Below are 12,378 nucleotides of genomic sequence, written 5' to 3' on the forward strand. Positions count from 1 at the left end.
TGTATTATCTGTCAGGTACCACTCCTGCACAGGGAGCACTTCGGAGGAGGAAAGGGGGTAGGGGTCACTCCACAGACACTCTGGTAGTATTAGTTACTTTTAGGATTTGCACCCTCCACTGGAGATGCGTGGGTATGACTAAGAGAGTACTTCTATACGGTGATCCTTACTCAGGACAGCCGTATAGGAAAAACTTGTGAGTTTGAATTAGTACCTCTGCACTGGGTCTTGTCAGGAAAAGTGATTACTTACAAAAGGCATTTTCTTAGGCTTTGGGCTCACTCACTCACATCCAAAATGCAGTCGCTACGGGATGTCCCTCCTTCTCCTCCATCTTCACCACAAGGAAGCTGAAGGTGCTTCCATGTGGCTCTGTGTTAGAACTCTCTCAGATTGAAGACAAGATCGAGGCTGGAACTGGAACTCCTTTCCCGCTCTCATGCACTCCTATTTATAACCTCACTTATACCATATGACATGACAGACTGATACATTCACAGGCAGACTATGATTTCATGAAGAGTTAACCTCTTAAGCGCCGCAGCTGTGCAACACACACACTGGAAATAACAAGACAGGCTTTGCACAGTGCATCTACATGAGACAGACATGTATGACAGAGGGGACCAGGATGATGTTCTGGGACACTACACTTTCATTAAAGTCAATGAAAACCATCTGATTCGCGGCCCTTCCGCAGTTATTATTGCGAAAAGGTCGCAAAATGCGCGTCATCGCCTAACGATGGCGCGGCATAATCTGTACTGCGCATGTACGCCAGCCGCACATCCACAATACAGATTATGAAGAATCCAGAGAGGTATGCAATGGGTCACCGACTGGGCACAGGGTTCGGATCCCGCATGCGGAATCCAACCCGGCCGTGTGCATTTGGCATGAGGAACCTTTCACCTGTGGTGGAAAAATTTGCAATAAAATCCACGTCTTACATATATGGATTTTGATGTGGATTTGCCAGGACAATGCAGTATATTTCATCCTTAGCAAATTCTCAGCACTTTTGTTGCAAATCCACATCAAAATCCACAAATAAGACATGCAGATTGTAGTGTGGATTTGTCTGTGGCACATTCTTACACTACTTGTGAAAGGTCCGTCATGTGAGGGTTTTGATGTGGATTTGCTATAGCATTGCAAAGGGAGAAATCTGCAGAAATTCTACAATAAATCCACACTAAAATGACCATGACTTACATGCATATTTTGATGCAGAATTGCTGTGGATTTGCTAAAGATGAAATTTACAGCAATTTCCTGGCAAATCCACATCAAAATCCACATGCAAGACATGCAGATTTTATGTTGGATTTGTCCGTGGCATAAAATTGCGCCACGTGTGAAACCTCCCTAAGGATTAGGGTTGTCCTGATGGGACAACCCCTTTTATAATATGCTTAGTAGTGTATAGCTTTTATCATATATACGATATGTGAATATGGTCTCTGACTATAGATGAGCGAGTATACTCACCAAGGGCAATTGCTCGAGCGAGCATTGCCTTTAGCGAGTATCTCCCCCGCTCGAGACTGCAGGTTCGGGGGCCGGCAGCGGGCATGGAGCTGCGGGGTAGAGCGGGGCGGAACGTAGAGGAGATCTCTCTCTCCCCCCCGCTCCCTCCTGCTGACTGCCGCAACTGACCGCTCCCCCGTGTCGGCACCCGAACCTGCAGTCTAGAGCGGGGGAGATACTCGCTAAAGGCAATGCTTGCTCGAGCAATTGCCCTTAGTGAGTATACTCGCTCATCTCTATCTCTGACCATTCTCTAGCGTTGAATGGTTACCCTACACGATGGATATGTTGACGCTTGTAGTGCATCACATTTTTTCATAGCTTCTTGTGGGTATGTTCACCTTCAGCATATTTTTTAATTACTCCAATGCCCCAAACATGAAAAAAAGGTTTGTGTCTACAGCTCTTATGCAGACTTATGTGTCTCCATGGTTACAGACTACAAACAAATCCTGTGTAGTCAGATTCTGCTAAATTTCTTAAAGGGGTTGTTCGAGATACAGCTTCTTTATAAAAATGGGTCCCTGAAATGCAAAACCTAATAAAGAACTCATACTCACTGCTTCTCACTTGTTCTGGGTCTGGGTCTCCCTGGTGATGTATTGTTTACAGGCTGCAGTCCCTTAAACCTGCTGATGCAGCCAATGACAGAGCTCAGTAATGATTGGCTGCCTGTTTAGGGGATGGCTTAGACTGACTTAAGCCTGTAAACATTATGTCACAGAAGCTGCCGGCGGGGGACAAAAGAGGAGCGTTGAATATGAGCTCTTTATTATGTTTTGCACATGGGGGACTTGTTTTTATAACGAGCGCTGTTCTCAGACAATCCCTTTTAAAGACCTTTTCTGCTATTAGGATATTTAAGAGCTATATGCAGAATAGGTCAATCCAATAGGTGGGGGCTGTTGACTGGGAACCGCTGTCTTTCAGCTATTTGGTTGAAATGGGGCCCCTCCCCTTTTAAAGGTGTTATCCAGGAATTTTACTATTGATGACCTATCCACTAGATAGGTCATCAATAGTTGATTGGTGGGGCATTTTGGGATCCACACCAATCAGCTGATCGCCCCACCTGCTGTCAGTGAGGACAGCGCTGGAGGTAAATAGCGCTGTCCAAATTGCAGCAACCTGGTTTGGTACTGCAGGCACAGATCCCATCGAATTCTCCAGGCTTTAAATGGGGGTCGTGACACGTAAGTATATTTTAATAAAGTCCTTCATAGTGGAATCCATCTTGTACTTTCCTGGACATCTGTGAGCAGCACCGATATTTTTGTTGAGTCAATTCATCCATCCTAATAGCATGACTAGAGCGAATCCCAAAGAAAGGCAGTTTTCCCAGTAAGCAGCTGAGGCTTACAGCTCTGAGCTCCTGTTTGCTCCCATGAGACCAGCATCGTTCTCGGATAGAAGACTTGCACAACTGGTCAAGTTGAGAGCATACCACTTATTAGACACTTAAAGCTATCTATGTCCTTTGGAACACTAATGTTGCAGCACAATGCCCACAACACATCAGCGGCTATCGACTGATGTCATGTCATCAGCCCAGCCAATATGACTACAGCATCAGCGCATGTGCCCTGTCCTTTGGTGCCTTGTGCCAATATGACATGTTAACATCAATATACCAATTTGGGGTTTGATTGGTCGGCAGTGAGGTGGTTTCCCCAGTCAGCCAATCAATCATATTTGTAGTATATATATTTGGGCCCGCCTTCAGAAGGCACCAGTTACTCCTCTGCATGGTGGCGTTCTGGTTCGATCCATGTCCTCCTGGTGTAACCATCTATCAGATAAGTCCCTGGTCTTAATACTGTTTGTTTGGTATTAGCATTTCTCTACTGTCAGACCCCTTTTCCCATCTGGGGATATCTAGGTAGCCACCAAGTTCCAGATGTGGGGTCGCCCTTTTCAGGGTGATTGCCCTGTTTTTAGGCAGTATTTTCCCACTTTAGTGTAATAGGGGGTGATTTCCCTTTTCCCCTTTTAGTTAGGTTTTATACAGTTTTATTATCCGAGTTTTATTATCCAAATTTTTGAAACTGTGTGTATATCCGTCCTGTGGGACAACTATCACATCTGATCTGGGCGAGGTGTTTTGACGTCCGGCTGAAATTGTGCCTGTGTTTTTTTCCCCTTCTTTCCCTGGATCTTGGACTGATTCCTTCAGCCTTGTTTTAGTTTAGGAATACTGATGTAAAATACTGACTAGAGTACTGTTGTGTGAATGAGGCTTTACCCACTCCACAGCCCTGCCCACAAGTTGTCCAAAAGTAGAGTGTCCCTTTAAACAATTCTATTGAAGCTCAATGTAGCTTCCTATGGAATTACCAAAGCTCTGTTAAGTCCTACTGCACAAGAAATCTCATCTTCTCCACTTCCATTCGCACGTTCTGTGCACAACGCATTATAGAAACCTTGGTTTGCAAGCCCACAGGGCTCAGCAGAGTAATGACAGCAACGCTGTCTCCAGAGCCCTGCTCCCAGCATAGTCGCATGTCATATCATTGGCCAAGTAGGGAATTAATGTCCGAAACCCGAGAGAGGCAAGTTTTACCTGAAGAGTTTGTTAGATGCTCAGATTTCAGGCGTGATCATCTGACATCAGCTGCAGCTGTCCTGTGAGGACTCTCTGGCCGGCACTCTCACACTTGGGAATAGTCTGTGCCACAAAAACTTCTCTCTTGGAGATTTCTCATATGCATCTGACAAGGTAAATCCCATTTTGCTCCATTTATCTGTATTGTCCATCATCCCGGTTTTTTTTTTCTGTCTTGGAATTCGCAAAACGTTACTCTTCTACGCTTCCATATGGATGGATTAACCCTTTCAGAACTCTTATGCTTTTTACTAATCAGGTCCAAATACAGTGGGGGCTCATGGATAAGAAGAATTGTAATGGGAAATACTGTTACTGGGTCTTTAAAAATTAGGACTATAGTTGCGCTATATGCATTAAAACAGTTAAAGACATTCGTTATTCTTACAGAAATGTTTTTTGAGGACTTTTTTGGCAGTTAGTGGTCATCTTGTATATTCTGAGTCATTTTTATGCATTTCTGAGTTGCTGTGTTATCCATTCGGATTGTGCGGTTCTTGTTACATCATCGGACTCCTTCAGGCGTGTTTCCTTATATTAACCATTATATAGGTATAGCTAGAGAATTCTGTGATGGTGTAGATATGGTCATTCGGGGCAGGAGGTGTTTGTATAGACTTTGCAGAACTTGCTGCGTACGCTATACATTTCCATATGAAGTTTCTTGGCCAGTTGTGCTCGCCCAATGATCATTTCCTTATTTCTGGGCTGTTTCTATAGTCCAACTGGAAAAACTAGGCTGAGAATTTTCACAGACGCAAGGAAGATTAAATATGGAGAGTGGTCTTCGTAGGAGATCTTACAAGGAGAAATCTGGTAACAAGATGGGCATGGAAAATACGTAGCAGAACTTCCACCCTCGGGCCAAGTTTTTGACATTAAAGAGACAAGGCTTGATTTATGGCAAGAAAGTTGTCAAGATGGGAGGGGCTGGGACTGTCGTAGTAAACAACTTCTCCTGATTTTCTAGATTCATTATGAAGTTATCAGGCTTGGTCTGTGGGCAGCCAATTCATATACAGCTTGGGAGTTCTGTAGAAAAATGTTCTTGGAGGAATGCTATAAAGGGCAGAAGGATGTGCAGGGAATTATCATCAAGTGTCGACTAAAAAGTAAACGCATTTCCTAATCGACCTTTCAAGCGGGACGAAATTATGCTATAGGGCGCAGCCAAATCGGGTCTAATTGCAGGTTTTGATGCAGTATTGCTGGCAGGTTTTAAGCCATTTTCAAAGCTGCAGGTGGCCTACGGATTTTGGTGCAGGATATCTCTGCGTCTTGCGGGGTCTTCCATATTGCAGCACATTATCATATTTTAGAATGCACATTCAGAGCCCTATTATGGAGTCGTAGGCGCTGCATGTGCCGCCATATGGTGTCATCGTACAGCACTGTGTTACAGTATCGCAGCATCCTATGGGGGATGTAATAGTTTTTTCCCGCTGGATACATCCCAAGTATCAACAGAAAAACTCTGAATGTCTTAGTATAAAATCACAGGCATACGGAGCTATAATAAGGCGGTTATACACGGGACATAATCTGCCTAGGATAACGAGCACGGACCCCGAACAGCATATCGGTCAGCACTGCTTCCTTTTATCTGTAGGGGCAGATCTGCCATACGGGGATGAGAGATTGTTAATAGGATCGTCGTCTCCCTACAACTATCATTGCCCGGCTGCAGGTCCTCCTGTTTACATGGGGAGATGTACCGCCGACTAGCAAGCATTTATAAACTACGCCACATGATGACACGTGCCGCATCTAACAATGGCGCCACATTACAACCTGCAACGTAACGCAACCGTGACACGACAGCCACGGAAAAGTCTACTTGGTTGGATTTTGGTCGCAGGTAGCAAGCCACATGCAATTCTTCTACTATCGACATTAACGCAAAAGTGGCTTCACACGGGCGTATGCGCAAATGGGCACACTTCAGTGTAACGTATTGGCGCTAAGAACGAGGTTGATTTGCATGCGTGTCTGTGCATTGGACTTTACTTTTTTGCGCAGCCAGAGCCTGTTCCTATGCGCACCACCACCTTGATACAAAAGGCTATTTAACCTAAGGAGGTCCAGATGTGTTCTTTTTTTTGTGGACTTGCGTAGCGTATTACACATTTGCGCGCCGTCCATAAACCTTTATGGGGAACTTAGATGCGCAAATGCGCATGAAAATAGAGCGGGTCCTAATTTTTTGCGCACAGAAGAAATGTACACGGAAGAGAAGGAAACATCAATGGGTTCTATTCTCTGCGTATTGCATGCACAAATACCCCTATGTGAAGCCGCCCCAAGTCGCATATGACCTCAACTTTCCTGAGATTTGGCTGTTTTTAACCTCATAAGTGTCTTGGTGCTTAAAGATCAGACGTTTCAGTGATTTTATGCATCTGGTGGGATTCTGGCCATTTTTTTTCTTGGGCTGCAAAACTATTTTTGCTGTATTTTTGACTTCTAGGGCTGTTTTTCAATATATTTTTTTTACGGAATCATTATTTTCTTGTCTTATTGAGGACCTTTCAAACAGGACGAAATAGGTCGCAAAACACACAACAAGCCGGAATACAATTCTGCACCGAAATCCGCAGGTTACCTGTGGATTGTGATCCAGAATTGAACATGTCTTTAAGGGTACGTCATGGGAGAGGGGTACTTCCCGCAAAATGACGTACCCTTACGTCATAGGGATAGCGCGAGATCATAGCAGATCTGGCACTATCCCGCAGCGGGAGCTGGCTGTCACTAGCAGCGGGCCTCCCGCTGCGATGGCGGGGGGCATCAGAGATGCGCCCACCCACTGTTAACCCCTTCCCTTCCGCGATCTAAGTAGATCGCGGCAGGGAAAGGGTTCACAGAGGGAGCGCGCTCCCTCTGTGACTCCAGTCGGCTCTCGCCACATATTTGGTATCGACGCGTCCGTAACATCGTGTCCAATAAATTGAACATGCTTTTTATCCTGCACAGCAAAAAGCGTTAAAAAAAACGCTAAAAAACTGAGGCAAAATGATAATTTTTAGCATTTTGCCTCCCAAAAAAAGCACTAAAAGTGATTTTAAAAAAACCTGGGTACCCCAAAATGGTACCAATAAAAACTACAGCTCATCTCGCAAAAAATAAGCCCCCAGAGAGCTCCGTCCATGGAAAAATAAAAAATTTATAGGACTTTGAATGCAGTGATTTAGAAAAAAAATTATTTCCAAAAGAAGGGCTTCTATTGTGGAAAAGTAGAAAAACCTAAAAAAAATATAAGAATTTTGGTATCGTTGTAACCGTACCGTCCTGCAAAAAAAAAAATGTAGTGTGACATTTATGCTGCATAATTAACACTCTAAAAAAAAAACCAAAAATCTAGGGCAGAATTGATGCGTTTTCTCTCCCTACAATCATAAAAAAATAATAAAAGTTTTACAATGTAGTCTATGTACCCAAAAATGGTACCAATAAAAACTACAGTTCGCCACACAAAAAACAAGCCACCATACGGCCGCGTCGACGGAAAAATAAAAAAGTTATGGCTGTTGAAAAATGGAGATGAAAAAATACCAAAAATCGTTGCGTCCTTAACGCCAAAATAGGCCGTGTCATTAAGGGGTTAAACCAGCCTGCAATTCTGCATCAAAATCTGCATTTAGACCTGCAGATTTTAGTGTAGACCTCCTCAACTTGGGATTTGGCTGCGTCCTGCAGTGTAATGCCGTACCGTGTGAAAGGTCCCTTTGGGGTATTGTGTACAAAACAAAAAAAATAGAATTTTTAAATTTATAGTTCTTTTTTTGTAAAATTATTATATTTACTCTAAAATAAAGGACCGGATCGGGTCCCTCATCTTGTTTTGGACATTTTGATATATAATTTGTATAGTTTTGAATTACAGGGCACATATGGCGACGGTGTAGGTTGCTGTCGGCAGGGGGTCATTCTCCTTTTTTAGATATTTTTTTGTTCTGTAATTTATTTTTTTACTTCTTTTTGTAACTTTTAGTTAACATCCGTGTCACATATGATGTCATATAAGACCTCTGGGGGTCAGTCACACCGTCATTTTTTTAATTTCACAATTTTCCACTATAGCGGGAGCATCCATCCTTGGGATCCTTAGTTACAGGGGAACACATCCTCCTAGTGCAGGGGTCCCCATCTCCAGTCTTCAGGGACCCCCAGCAGGTCATGTTTTCAGGATATCATATAGTAAGAACACCTGTGGCAATGTCTGAGGACTGACGATAATTACATCACCTGTGCTATACTGAGGAAATCCTGAAAACATGACTGGCTGGGGTCCCTGGGGACTGGAGTTAGAGAACACTGCCCTAGTGTGACAGTAGTCACTGACAGAGCTGATTTGGGTCTGCTAAGATCTAGTAGGTCTGCCATTTCGGGGATCACATAACAGACAAGTCGTGCAACTTTTTTGTCACGTGACACATATCGACGTATAGCCTTAGCTATCTATATGCAGAAAAGGCATAATTAGCTGGCGAATTAGCGTTTCCTCGTTAATCAGCTTATCATTGGCTTTATTACATAGGCCAATGATCAGGTAAACAAATGGCGTGTTTAAACTGGCGTGTCTTTAGGACCCAGAGAAATCTATAGGTGCCCTATTATGGCTTGGTAAAGCAGTAATACTGCTCTGTGCGTGATGCCTTAAAGGAACATTTCAAGAAAAATGTTTACACTGGTGTATATTAAAGGGGTTTGGTCATTAGAAAAAAAATCAATACTCACCTATTCCTCCCCGTCAGTCTTCTTACCGCATCTTCTCCCCCCGATCTTATCCCTGCTGATCTTCTCCTGGCTCCTGCAGTCCCCCCGGGTCACTTCACCTCCAGCCGGCTGGATCTTCTTCTTCCTGCTATAAAGCGTACATTGCCGGCATTCTCCTTCCTGCAGGTCAGTGTACCCGGTCACTAGTGACGTAATGTTCACTGCCTAGCAGGGAATGCTGAATCCCATGCCGGGCTACTGCCGAGACTGCCCATGCGCGCTTTGTTGCTGCAAGTGTCATATACTATTCCTGTAAGACATGGTGCATCCACAGTCCTGGCAGTAACCCGGCATAGGATTCGGCATTCCCTGCTAGGCAGTGAACGTTACAACACTAGTGACCAGGTACACTAACCCGCAGGAAGGAGAATGCCAAGAACGTACGCTACATCACAGGAAGAAGAGGATCCGGACGTCTGGAGGTGAGGTGACCCGGGTTACTGGAGGAGATCGATGAGGAGAAGATGCAATAAGAAGACTGCCTGGGGAGGAATAGGCAAGTATTGGTTTTTATTTCTAATGACAGATCCCCTTTAATAAAAATTGGCAAGAAGGAAAAGTGGGGTTTATTTGCTGTCAGCACTAAAGAATAGGACTAATTCAATGGACAACTGGGTGTAACCATTTCCCTTGTCATGAGGGTGTGACTCTACACAGTCTAACATTGCCAGCACTGGTTGGGCATTGGCGGAGCATGCAGAAACATGCCACATTGATGCAGGAAATAGTAACACATTAGTTGTGTATTTATTCATATATTTCCAGGAGGAATAACAGAGGGCATGCGTGGTTTGAAGCACACACCATATATAATGCAGTTTATATGTATATCATGTATATTCCCCTTGCATAGTGGGCGACAGCCTACAATTAACTATGCAAATTGATTGTTATTGAGGATATTGTTGAGACTTGTTTTTCTGATACACTATATCAATAATGTATTACTAATTAATTAATGTCAGGCTTTATATTTACAGGGCTAGCAAAGTTTACTTTGACCCCTAACACATTAAACTGGTGCAGACCTATTTCTGGTCTGTTCAATAGCTTTACAATGGCCTACATTGTGCTGACATAACTTGTTGCAGTAAGTTATCAGTGTTGGTTTAACCCCTTCCGTGTATATGCATGTGCTGGGTATGCAAGGTTTGTTTGGAGCAAGATTGGGAGCCAAGCCCACTACATTCATGGTAGATGTAAGCGGTCTTTGACTGCCGGCACCCATCCATAACAGCCGTGATCAGTGTTCATGCTGATTGCAGTTGTTAAAGGGGTTGTCCCGAGGCAGCAAGTGGGTCTATGCACTTCTGTATGGCCATAATAATGCACTTTGTAATGTACATTGTGCATTAATTATGAGCCATACAGAAGTTATAAAAAGTTTTATACTTACCTGCTCCGTTGCTGGCGTCCTCGTCTCCATGGTGCCGACTAATTTTCGCCCTCCGATGGCCAAATTAGCCGCGCTTGCGCAGTCCGGGTCTTCTCCTCTTCTCTATGGGGCTCCGTGTAGCTCCGTGTAGCTCCGCCCCGTCACGTGCCGATTCCAGCCAATCAGGAGGCTGGAATCGGCAATGGACCGCACAGAAGCCCTGCGGTCCATGAAGACAGAGGATCCCGGCGGCCATCTTCAGCAGGTGAGTATGAAGACGCCGGACCGCGGGGATTCAGGTAAGCGCTGTGCGGGTGGTTTTTTTAACCCCTGCATCGGGGTTGTCTCGCGCCGAACGGGGGGGGGGTTTAAAAAAAAAAAAAAACCCGTTTCGGCGCGGGACATCTCCTTTAACACTTTAAATGCTGCTGCTGTATTTAAATCTCCTGATGTGATGAGATCGCAAGGTGCAATTTGGTTAACATGGCAGCCCAGGGCCTTCTGAAGACCCCCATAGCTGCCATGTATTTCTGCCTATTAGGATGGGCCTGTGGCCTGTCTTAATAGAATGAAGACAGAAATACTAAGTATTTTGGAAGTACTGCAGTATATGGTATAGGCAAAAAACAAATGATCACAACTTCACAAAAAAAAGTTAAAAATAAGTGAAAGGTTTTTTTGTACTATTGTAAACAATAAAAGATACTAAATGTTTAAAACTCTCCCTTTCCCATATTTATAAGACATAAAAAACAAAAACATATTATTGCCGTGTCAGTAAAAATCTGATCTATCAAAGTAAGGGCTCTTTCACACAAGCAGAAACATTTTTACGTTTCCTCATCAACTTCATTTATTTACATGAATGGACGTTTTTCGGCGCTCATGGCCAGCGTTTTCTTGCCCATTCACATGACTGAAAACCCTCGCTCTGCAAAAATCCTCGGGATGCCTTCCAATGCCTAAATACAGGCACCTGTAAGCTGCTAAAATGCCTCCCCTATCCTATTCTTTTCGAGCTCCCATAGGAGTATATAAGAGCCACCGACGTATTTCGGGCAAAAAATAGTTCCAGCACTATCTTTTTGCTCGCCGTATATGCGTCGCATATGTTCTATTTTTTACGGTTGAACTTTTTACACGCCGTATATTCGCCCATGTGAACAGATGCATTGGAAACCAATGGGTCAGATGGTCACGTGTAACGGCCGACCGAAAAGTTGCATGCACTCCAAGATAGTACCAATAGCAACTACAGGACTATCCCGTCTCTACGGCCTTATTCACACATCCATATATCGGCCAGGTTTTCACGCCTGGCTTATATACGATGTCCCTTTCTGCAGGGGGAGGAGGTGAGTTGGGCCGGGAGCAGTGCACTGAGCTCCTGCCCCCCCCCCCCCCCCGCCACTGTTTGCAATAAGAGGGGCGGAGCTAAGTTTCACCCTGTCCTGCCCTCTCCTAGTGCAAATAGTGGCGAGGGGCGGGAGCTCAGTGCACTTCTCCCAGCCCAACTCCTCCCCCTGCAGAAAGGGGCATCGTATATCGGCCGGGCGTGAAAACCCTGCCGATATATGGATGTGTGAATAAGCCCTAAGTAAAAGAGCTCACACACAGCTATATTGACTGGGGGGGGGGGGGAGGTTAAGGCGATCAGAATATGGCAGCAGAAAAGAATATTTTTTAAAAGGAGTACAGCAGGAAAAAAAACTATATAAATGTTGTATTGTCGTAATTGTACTGACCCGCAGAATAAAGTTATCATGTCATTTTTGCTGTAGTGTGTATGTACTCCACTTTTTAAAAGTTTTCAGTACATTAAATAATACCATTGAGAAATCCAACTCGTCCCTCAAAAAACAACAGGCCCTCAGACAGCGACGTGGGTGGATAAAGAAGTTACGATTTTTTGATAGTGGGGAGGAAGAACCAAAAATTTAAAGGGCTGCGTAAACTTTGCTACATTTGTATGAGCGCTGCTTTACTTTGCTTGAGCATGGTTCCACGGAGGAGCTGCGAACGCGGGAGAGTACATCTGGGATTTTATTCTATTCCTTGGAGCTCCGCTTCTTCTACAAAGTTCATTCAGTTCTAA

General features: G+C 44.2%; 1 protein-coding gene across 1 annotated transcript in view; it reads left to right on the top strand.

Moving 5' to 3' along the window:
* The first annotated feature begins 4,195 nt into the window (after window positions 1-4,195).
* The window catches only part of SCN4A (sodium voltage-gated channel alpha subunit 4), a 147,959-nt gene continuing 139,776 nt past the window's right edge, over window positions 4,196-12,378 (top strand). The window contains exon 1 of the mRNA XM_066588099.1: window positions 4,196-4,246. The gene's annotated coding sequence lies outside the window, so the exon portion shown is untranslated. The remainder of the gene's footprint in view (window positions 4,247-12,378) is intronic.

This window comes from Eleutherodactylus coqui, chromosome 13, assembly GCF_035609145.1.
Source record: "Eleutherodactylus coqui strain aEleCoq1 chromosome 13, aEleCoq1.hap1, whole genome shotgun sequence".
Taxonomy (NCBI): Eukaryota; Metazoa; Chordata; class Amphibia; order Anura; family Eleutherodactylidae; genus Eleutherodactylus; species Eleutherodactylus coqui.